The sequence below is a fragment of the Rattus norvegicus genome, chromosome 5, assembly GCF_021556685.1.
Source record: "Rattus norvegicus strain SHRSP/BbbUtx chromosome 5, alternate assembly SHRSP_T2T, whole genome shotgun sequence".
NCBI lineage: Eukaryota > Metazoa > Chordata > Mammalia > Rodentia > Muridae > Rattus > Rattus norvegicus.
Genome location: NC_141538.1, coordinates 88331369 through 88341189, shown reverse-complemented (window position 1 = coordinate 88341189; position 9821 = coordinate 88331369). Strand labels below are relative to the sequence as shown.

The 9821-nt window shown below is 38.8% G+C and overlaps 1 long non-coding RNA gene across 1 annotated transcript in view; it reads left to right on the top strand.

The window, feature by feature from the left end:
* Nucleotides 1–396: 396 nt before the first annotated feature.
* Nucleotides 397–9821, top strand: part of LOC148005853 (uncharacterized) — a 31280-nt gene continuing 21855 nt past the window's right edge. The window contains exons 1-2 of the long non-coding RNA XR_015620256.1: nucleotides 397–1049; nucleotides 4522–4593. This is a non-coding gene — a long non-coding RNA (uncharacterized LOC148005853). The remainder of the gene's footprint in view (nucleotides 1050–4521; nucleotides 4594–9821) is intronic.

Sequence of the window (9821 nt, the reverse complement as noted above, 5' to 3'; positions counted from 1 at the left end):
ATGACAGGAATTCCAGGATTTCATTCCTTTTCCCAAAATACCACTACACTCTATCTGTATAACACACTGTCTTTATTCATTAGTTGTATGTACAGAAACTATGAAGGCCAGAAGATCCTGGACTGATGTCATACAGACCCTAAGGGAAAACAAATGCCAGCCCAGGTTACTGTATCCAGCAAAACTCTCACTTAACATTGATGGAGAAACCAAGATATTCCATGACAAAACCAAATTTACACAATATCTTTCTACAAATCCAGCACTACAAAGGATAATAAAGGGTAAAGCCCAACATAAGGAGGCAAGCTATACCCTAGAAGAAGCAAGAAAATAATCGTCTTGGCAACAAAACAAAGAGAATGAAAGCACACAAACAGAACCTCACATCCAAATATGAATATAACGGGAAGCAATAATCACTATTCCTTAATATCTCTCAATATCAATGGCCTCAACTCCCCAATAAAAAGACATAGATTAACAAACTGGATACGCAACGAGGACCCTGCATTCTGCTGCCTACAGGAAACACACCTCAGAGACAAAGACAGACACTACCTCAGAGTGAAAGGCTGGAAAACAACTTTCCAAGCAAATGGTCAGAAGAAGCAAGCTGGAGTAGCCATTCTAATATCAAATAAAATCAATTTCCAACTAAAAGTCATCAAAAAAGATAAGGAAGGACACTTCATATTCATCAAAGGAAAAATCCACCAAGATGAACTCTCAATCCTAAATATCTATGCCCCAAATACAAGGGCACCTACATACGTAAAAGAAACCTTACTAAAGCTCAAAACACACATTGCACCTCACACAATAATAGTGGGAGATTTCAACACCCCACTCTCATCAATGGACAGATCATGGAAACAGAAATTAAACAGTGATGTCGACAGACTAAGAGAAGTCATGAGCCAAATGGACTTAACGGATATTTATAGAACATTCTATCCTAAAGCAAAAGGATATACCTTCTTCTCAGCTTCTCATGGTACTTTCTCCAAAATTGACCATATAATTGGTCAAAAAACGGGCCTCAACAGGTACAGAAAGATAGAAATAATCCCATGCGTGCTATCGGGCCTAAGCACTTCTTGCAAGGGTTTGTTGTTCTTAACAACTCATTAGTCTTAGATTAGACTGTACCCCCAGACAAACGGCAGAATTATATTAACTCAAGATTACTAAGTATCATTATATCATTATACAATGCCTTCTTCTCGTTTAAAGACATTGACAGGATCTTATAACATGGATGTGGATCATTATTCTGCCTATCAAAACCTAGTTTCCTTCATATTTGGTAGAATTTTTACCATGGATTAAATTACCAACAAACTGTTTCTTGTTTCAGACTTTAAGAACAGTAAAGCATGCCTCTTCAGTAGAGAGAACACTACAAGTCTTCATTAGGTCCAACAATTAAGTTTTATATTCTTTGCCAATATTAAAGACATATCTTCTGCCTGTAACTATTTGTCTCCATTCAGTATAATAACTCTTCCAACACAAACCACAACCCAGAAAAATATACAAGTAAAACCTTTAAAATGATACTCTATTGTGATACAGATTTGGAAAAAATAAATTGTAAATTGGATAATCCATAGTTTGAAAGGAAATATGGGTGTTATTCCAAATTTATCAAATGATATTAACACGTTTCTGCCCAGATGTTTTTTAGGTGCCAATTCTGCAGGAAATATTTTTATTATGCAATGGCACACACAAAGTTCTTCTATTCAACAGCAAGTTAAGCACATCTGGAAGGCTTTCAGTGATCATTAAAGTACATGTTATGGGGGTTGGGGATTTAGCTCAGTGGTAGAGGACTTGCCTAGCAAGTGCAAGGCCCTGGGTTCGGTCCCCAGCTCCGAAAAAAAAAAGTAAATGTTATACAATCTGGCAAATTCACCCTGGGAATGGTAGATGTTTAAATAGATAAAATATATTTCCAAAATATGAAATAAAAAGGTGGCCACCATATATCAAATAAAACAACAAGCGACAGTATGAAGGAATGTAGACAGTATAAACGGGTTGCCAAATACCAAATGGTCAGCCCTGAAATTTACAATTTACATTTGAGTAACTGGCTACGACGGTGTGTGTGTGTGCGTGTGTGTGTGTGTGTGTGTGTGTGTGTGTGTGTGTGTGTAACAGCAATAAATGAAAATAAGGAGAAAAGGCCATGGATTTGAAAGAGTGCAAGGAAGGGTATGTGGGTATATGCAATGGCAAATTATGCAGTGTATATTATAATCTCTCTCTCTCCTTTGTCTGTGTGTGTGTGTGTGTGTGTGTGTGTGTGTGTGTGTGTGAGAGAGAGAGAGAGAGAGAGAGAGAGAGAAAGAGAGAGAGACAAAGACAGAGACAGAGACAGAGAGAGCAAGACAGACAGAGAGAGAGAGAGAGACAGAGACAGAGACAGAGAGAGACAGAGAGAAATCTATACATATAAAGTCCTAATGGATCTGAGAATATAATTACAACTTTGACAATTTTTTTCATTAAGATTGGACTTGCTCATGAAATTGAACATAAGAATTTTGATAACTATTCATTTTTACCTAAAAGTTTACTATTGTGACATAAAGTATGTCATCAGAGATTTGAAAATAACTTAAAAGATTAAAAAAACATATTTGCTTTTACTTTCAGGATTTGAAAACATGATTCTATCTTTTTAGTTCATAAAAGATCTAACCCAAGTTTTCATGCTACAGAGATAAGTGTTTTTATCCCTACATTCAGACAAACTCTTATAAATTGCTCATTGCCTAGTGTCCAATAGCTAAGACACAGAATCTACAATGAAATATCTGCCTTCACTTAATACAGAATCTCATCTTATCATGGCATGGTTCATAAGAGGCGGAAGACAGTTTTAGAACCCTGGTCTGAAATTCTTTGTTAGAAAATGTGGTTGTAGCTCCTCATTCTGCAATCACACATGTTCCCACATGGATTTGAAAATATTCCTATCACAGAACTCAAGGATACTTCTCTGCCCTTTGGGCAGGTAAATTTTGTCCATGTGATTTCCTTGGGCCAAAGGGTTGTTTATAAAAAAAAAAAAAGATGCGGACAATAGCTTGAAACATCTCCCTTGTGGGGCATTTCCTCTATGTTATCTTCAAGTAGCTGCTACTCTTTTTTTTTTTTATTAACTTGAGTATTTCTTATTTACATTTCGAGTGTTATTCCCTTTCCCGGTTCCCAGGCAAACATCCCCCTAATCCCTCTCCCTCCCTCCTTTATGGGTGTTCTCCTCCCCATCCTCCCCCCATTGCCGCCCCCCCCAACAATCTAGTTCACTGGGGGTTCAGTCTTAGCAGGACCCAGGGCTTCCCCTTACACTGGTGATCTTACTAGGATATTCAATGCTACCTATGAGGTCAGAGTCCAGGGTCAGTTCATGTATAGTCTTTAGGTAGTGGCTTAGTCCCTGGAAGCTCTGGTTGCTTGGCATTGTTGTTCATATGGGGTCTCGAGCCCCTTCAAGCTTTCCAGTTCTTTCTCTGATTCCTTCAACGGGGGTCCTGTTCTCAGTTCAGTGGTTTGCTGCTGGCATTCGCCTCTGTATTTGCTGTATTCTGGCTGTGTCTCTCAGGAGAGATCTACATCCGGCTCCTGTCTGCCTGCACTTCTTTGCTTCATCCATCTTGTCTAATTGGGTGGCTGTATATGTATGGGCCACATGTGGGGCAGGCTCTCAATGGGTGTTCCTTCTGTGTCTGTTTTAATCTTTGCCTCTCTATTCCCTGCCAAGGGTATTCTTGTTCCCCTTTTAAAGAAGGAGTGAAGCATTCATATTTTGATCATCTGTCTTGAGTTTCATTTGTTCTAGGCATCTAGGGTAATTCAAGCATTTGGGCTAATAGCCACTTATCAATGAGTGCATACCATGTGTGTTTTTCTGTGATTGGGTTACCTCACTCAGGATGATATTTTCCAGTTCCAACCATTTGCCTACGAATTTCATAAAGTCATTGTTTTTGAGAGTAGCTGCTATTCTAAGATTCACAAATAGACCCAAGATAGGACAGAGTCACCACAGAAAACCTTGCATGAAGATGAATCTCCTCACATGGTCAGAAGATCCATGAGTTAAACATAAGTGGTGTTATTTATGCTACTAACAAATTATGATTTATATTGGCTTCGTATCAACCAGGGAAGCAAAACTACTAGATAAACTCATATATGCACACAAGAATAGGCTCATTTTATATACTGAACATATATATATATATATATATATATATATGCTATGAATCTTTGACCTTATTTACTAAAGCTGGTTATATATCTCTGTAAGACTTTTGCCTCTGCCCATAAAAGCTCAAAGTTGAAAGGGCTGAAAATCAGAAACAGGAGACAGATATAAAGAGCGTGATTGCAATGTACAGGTGTAAGCTGGGATTTCATAGGATGGACTGACTCACCCTTAGTTTTTCTTTCTCCTGACACAGATAACCTGTCACATCAATCACAATTTTTGTTTTGTCACAGAGATAGACACTGGGTCCACAAACAGAGAATTCAGTTGGAGTATAAACCAAGATACCGTATCAAACCAGTAAGGTTAGTTAGCATACTAACAGCAATGTGTGTGAGCTATTAAGTAAGTGTTTGTTCACCTTCCCAAGCTCACCCAGGATCTCCTTTGTGGTGTTAAGTAATTGTAAATATGTAAGAAGGAAAATTCTTATTTCCATTTATGTATGTATGTATGTATGTATGTATGTATGTATGTATGTATTTTATTCACTTTACATGCCAGTCACAGCTCTGCCCCAGTCCTCCTCTACTACCAGTCACACCCTCACAAATCCCTCCTCCCACTGTCCTTCCCTTCTCTTCAGAGAAGTCCACCATGGGACATCAAGTTGCAGCCAGACTAAGTGCATCCTTTACCATTGAGATCCAACCAGGCAGCCCAGTTAGGTGACAGGAATCCAATTGCAGGCAACAGATTCAGAGACAGCCCCATTTCTAATTGTTAGGGGACCCACTTGAAGATAAAACTGTCCATTTATGATAAATGTATAGGGGGCCTAGGTCCAACCCCTGCATGCTCTTTGATTGGTGGTTCGTTTTCTGGGAGCAGGTATGAGCCCAGGTTACTTGACTCTATATGTCTTCATGTGGTATATCCTTAACTTCTCCTGCTTTCTCAATCCTGTGCCACACCGAATCCTGCTTCACGTTTGGCTGTGAGCCTCTGCATCTGTTTCCATTGGGGCTAGTAACTTTCTGGAGATGATCATGCTAGGCTCCTCTCTGCAAGCAGAGCAGAGTATCGTTAACAATGTCAAGAATTGACTCTCTCACATGGGATGAGTCTCAAATTTGGAGATGATTGATTGTCTATTCCCTCAGTCTCTGAAACATCTTGATTCTTGTGCATCTTATATGGGGCTGAGAGTTTTAGGAGTGAGTTGTTGCCCCCTCTCCTTCCACTGGAACTTCTTGGTTCCAGGAGTTGCCCACTTCAGTCTCTATATCTCCTACTATTGAGAATCTCAGTTAGGACCACAGCCAAATACTTTCTGATCCTCCCTTGTCTCAGATCTTAGCCAAGTTCCAGAGACACACCCTTACTGATTTTTCTACTCCCTCCTAGCCCTTTCCCACCCCTTTCCTCATACCTGATCCATATCTCCTTTCCCCTTCTTATCCCCTCTCCCATCAAGTTCCCTTCATTGTTCTACCTCTGATGTCTATTTTATTTTGCCTTCTGAGTGCCTAGCAAAGCTAACACATAATGAGTCAGTGTAGTTTGTAATAGCCCCAGTTAATATATAAAAAGCTCCTGTAGAGTATGTGGGTTCTGATCTATATTAGGGATGATAATTGGTAAATCAAGAATCTAAACCTAACCTTCAGATTTGGGGTCCTGTGTTATTAACATGTAATATTATATACATAAAATTATAATGCTGCATATTATTATATTACATAATATGATACATACAATATAGTATTTTATACTATATATGTATACACATATATGTACATCTTTGTGTCATTTTTGGCAGTGATATCTTTTGTGATCCTAGATAGTCTCCATCATGAGGTTAAGAAAGGAAAAACACAGAGGGATTTTAACATTTTTTTAGAATGTAATACCTAAGCAGATCTAGGAAAGCAGATTTCTAGGGGTACGTAAGGCCACTAGTTTTTTTTTTTTTTTTGAGGTAGATATAGGAAAAGCACAGCTGCTGTTATTACCCCAGTATTTTATTATTGCAGGGTTGCTTTGCCATTTGTTAGACATTATGAAGGAAGCATATATGTGATCATAGGAAACTAAATTTTGGGAGGAAAGAAGCAAGCAGAAGTTGCAGGAGGACCTAGAGACCTTGCAATGAAACACAGACAGAAGGAAATTCCAGGGAAATGAACAAATATTGTGTTGTAGATACACCTGAGAGTAAGGATCAAGTAGTCTATGTCAAGTTGCTAATGTTACCAATCAACAGTAGACTGATGCACTCTGTAATGAGTAGTAGCCATTTGAAACATACCCATGAAGGAATGCAGATGTCTCATATACTTCGTAACAGATACATTCCAATATAAAGGTTACCATATAAATGTTCAGGTCAGTTGCTAAATTATAAAATCTTTTGCAAATTTTGACAAATATTGTAGTTATTTTTTATCATTAATGTGAGAAAAATAACATTTTACAACCTACCTGTAAAACAAAAAAAAACATAAATAGAAGATGCAATATTTTATCTAATTTGTAAAAGAAGTGTATGGTTTTTGTTTTCTGTTTTGCTGATTAGATCTTCAAGTCAAAGACATGACTTTAATCAAGGGTTACTCATCAAAATACAAGCATCAAGCAACATGTATATTCACAAAAGCACTAGGGCAGAAAAGGAGAAAACCAGAGAAGTTGCTCTTGGAGTTCCTTAGGGTTAATCAAGGACTTATGTAAATTCTTCACTGTCAAACCTCAGGACAAGCTGGCTCCAGAGACAGGGGTGGGTTGATGAATAGACATGTCTGTCCAGGTTCCCTGCACTCAGGAGCTGTCTATCTCTGAAAGCAAGGCCCGAGGGAAGGTGGTGGCAGCCTGAGTGCAATTGGTGCAGCAGAGGTGGGAGCAGAAAGAAGTTTATGCTGCCAAGTGATTTATGGGCATTAAAAAATGCTCCCCACCTCTGCAATACTCTTAATTTAGTAGACAAACATCTGGGGATAAAAGTACACTAGGGATAGAATTGATAGGATAAATGTTAGAAGATTAAAGATGCTGAAGAAAAGAGGGCATGTCTTTAATATGAAAATAGAAAAGACATTTTCTATCAGATGTCCTCCCTATCCCTCCTTAGTTAGAAAACTTAAAGAAACCACTGACCAGTTGGGACATAGATTCTGAATGTTTTAGGAAGACAGATGCATAGTCATCATGCTTTAAAGGGATATTAGAGGCTACAATGCCCAGCAACTCTTTGTCAGAATGCTGTGCAGTGAGAAACTAAATTACAAGGTGAGACATTTCACCAAGGTGGGTTGGGAAATAGATAGTAAGAAGATTTCAGTATGGTGGGTATTCAATTAGTCACTAGGTTTTGCTTCATAGTTGAAAGGAAATTCTTGGGTATGTGATGTACAATCAGTTGCTAAAAAATAAAAAGCATTAAGTATGTCTTCCAAAAATCCCTAGAGAAGAATCTGAAGAGCCTTAGCAACAACCTACTGAAAGTTTCCTCTTGGGCCAGGGATGTGAGCAAGGGTAAGCAGTACTGGTAGTCTTTCCCACCCTGCAGTCTAAGGAGTGCTCACCTGTCTGGGCAGTGAGCTCTCTCTCCCATGGGGTTTGGGAGCAGGGAGCTGTGGGCCAGGATCTGGGAGGTTTTGGGTCCAGCTAAAAACCAGAAGTGTCCGGTCCCAGAGGAGTTTTGCCTCTGTGTGTCCTGAGTCCACCAGGCAGGTCATTTGGAACACAAAAGTTGGACTTACCTCTAGTCCTGAGCCTGAAGTCGCTTGTAGGGGGCTTCATTTCAGCTCTCCAAGAGGGCAACAATCAGAAGGGCCTGCCCTGCCTTTTCTCCAGTCCCTGTGTACAAGGGTCCCAGATGGTGTTAGGTGTTTTCCTCTAGAGTCAGAAATGTGGGCAGAGTGTAGTCTCTTCTGACTTCCCAGGCGTGTCTAGCCCTCTGAATGTTTAGCTCTCCCTCCTAAGTTATTTGGGTGCAGGGAGCTGTTTGACTGGGACCTTTCAGATCCGGGCGGTGTCTGGACCGCAGGGAACTCAATGGTTCTTACATCCCAAAGTTGCAAAGTCTATCAACAGTCTTTCCCAAAACATGGTCAGGTTGACACAGGAATACCTCAATATGCTCGTATCAATTTGGCTTAGTCAAAGTTTGTATTCCTGCATAAAATATCATGACCAAGAAGCAAGATATGGAGGAAAGGGTTTATTCAGCTTACACTTCCACAATGCTGTTCACCACCTAAGGAAATCATGGCAGTAACTCATACATAACAGGAACATAGAGTCAGGAGCTGATGCAGAGGCCATGGAAGCTGCTGCTTACTGGCTTGCCATCACTGGCATTTTCAGCTTGTTTTCTTATAGAAACCAGTACTACCAGCCCAGGGATGGCACCAGCCACAAGGAACGGGGTCTTACCTCCTTGATCACTAACTGAGAAAGTGCCTTATAGCTGGATCTCATGGAGGCTTTTCCTAAAGAGAGGCTGCTTTCTCTGTGATAAATCCAGCTTTTTTCAAGTTGACACACAAATCAGCCAACAAATTTGTTAGTTTCATTTCTATAAAAGGTATCTGGTGACCACCTATCATGTTCTTCTATGATTTAAAGATTTTTTTTTTAACTTTATACCTGGTAGTGATTTCTAAAAAAATTCAAAATGAAGATAAACAGGGTTTAATTATGTCATATATATATATATATGTATAAATATATTGCAGATTGAATATATATATTGTATATGTATATATATGTATATATTGCAGATAAATATATATATATATATTTCAATCTGCAATGTGTTATGTAACTGTATGAATATATGGAAGATTTCTTGATTAGAGCATTCCACAAGAGTAAAAAGTACAGAGGGAAAAAACAACACTCAGAATAACTAGATCTAACAACTTCTTGGCTCCTGAAAATATTGAGCCAAATCTAGAAAGAGGAAATTGAACGTGGGACAGTAATAAGTGTTCTGTTTGGTCCCAACTCCAGTGCTCTAAATACAGGGTGAAAGTAATATAGCTTGTGAGAAAAATACACCTCCTAGGCTACACTTCTATTAAAGAGTAGCAGTGATACAAGTCAACAATAAGCTCTGACTGTAGCAAAAATTGTTAATGTATTACCAGTTAACGTACATACCATTTTATGCTTGGTAAAGGAATCACAGTGCTGCTGCTGTAGTTAACTCTGGTCCAACCACATCTGAAACTTTGAGTCCAATCTTGGCATAGTACTGATGATAATAAATGTAGGTGAAGCTAGATAAGAAAGACATTATAAATAAGATAGAGTATTGGGAAGGTTGGTTCAGGTTCTTAGTTTGGAAAAGGAAAACATTGAGATAAGTAATTTGGTAGCAATTTGGAGGTATCTAAATACCTGTAGAGAAAACCAGTGACCATAAGAATAATCTAAATTATGTGAGAACTGCAGAAAGACACAGATGAACATGCCATGAAGGGAAACTTTCTAAGAATTAAAATTCCCTCTTCTAAGCCGCTTTAGTCTCACTTGTCCATTTTGATCCAGCACACAGAAAAAACACTAGAGTGTGCATGTAGAAACT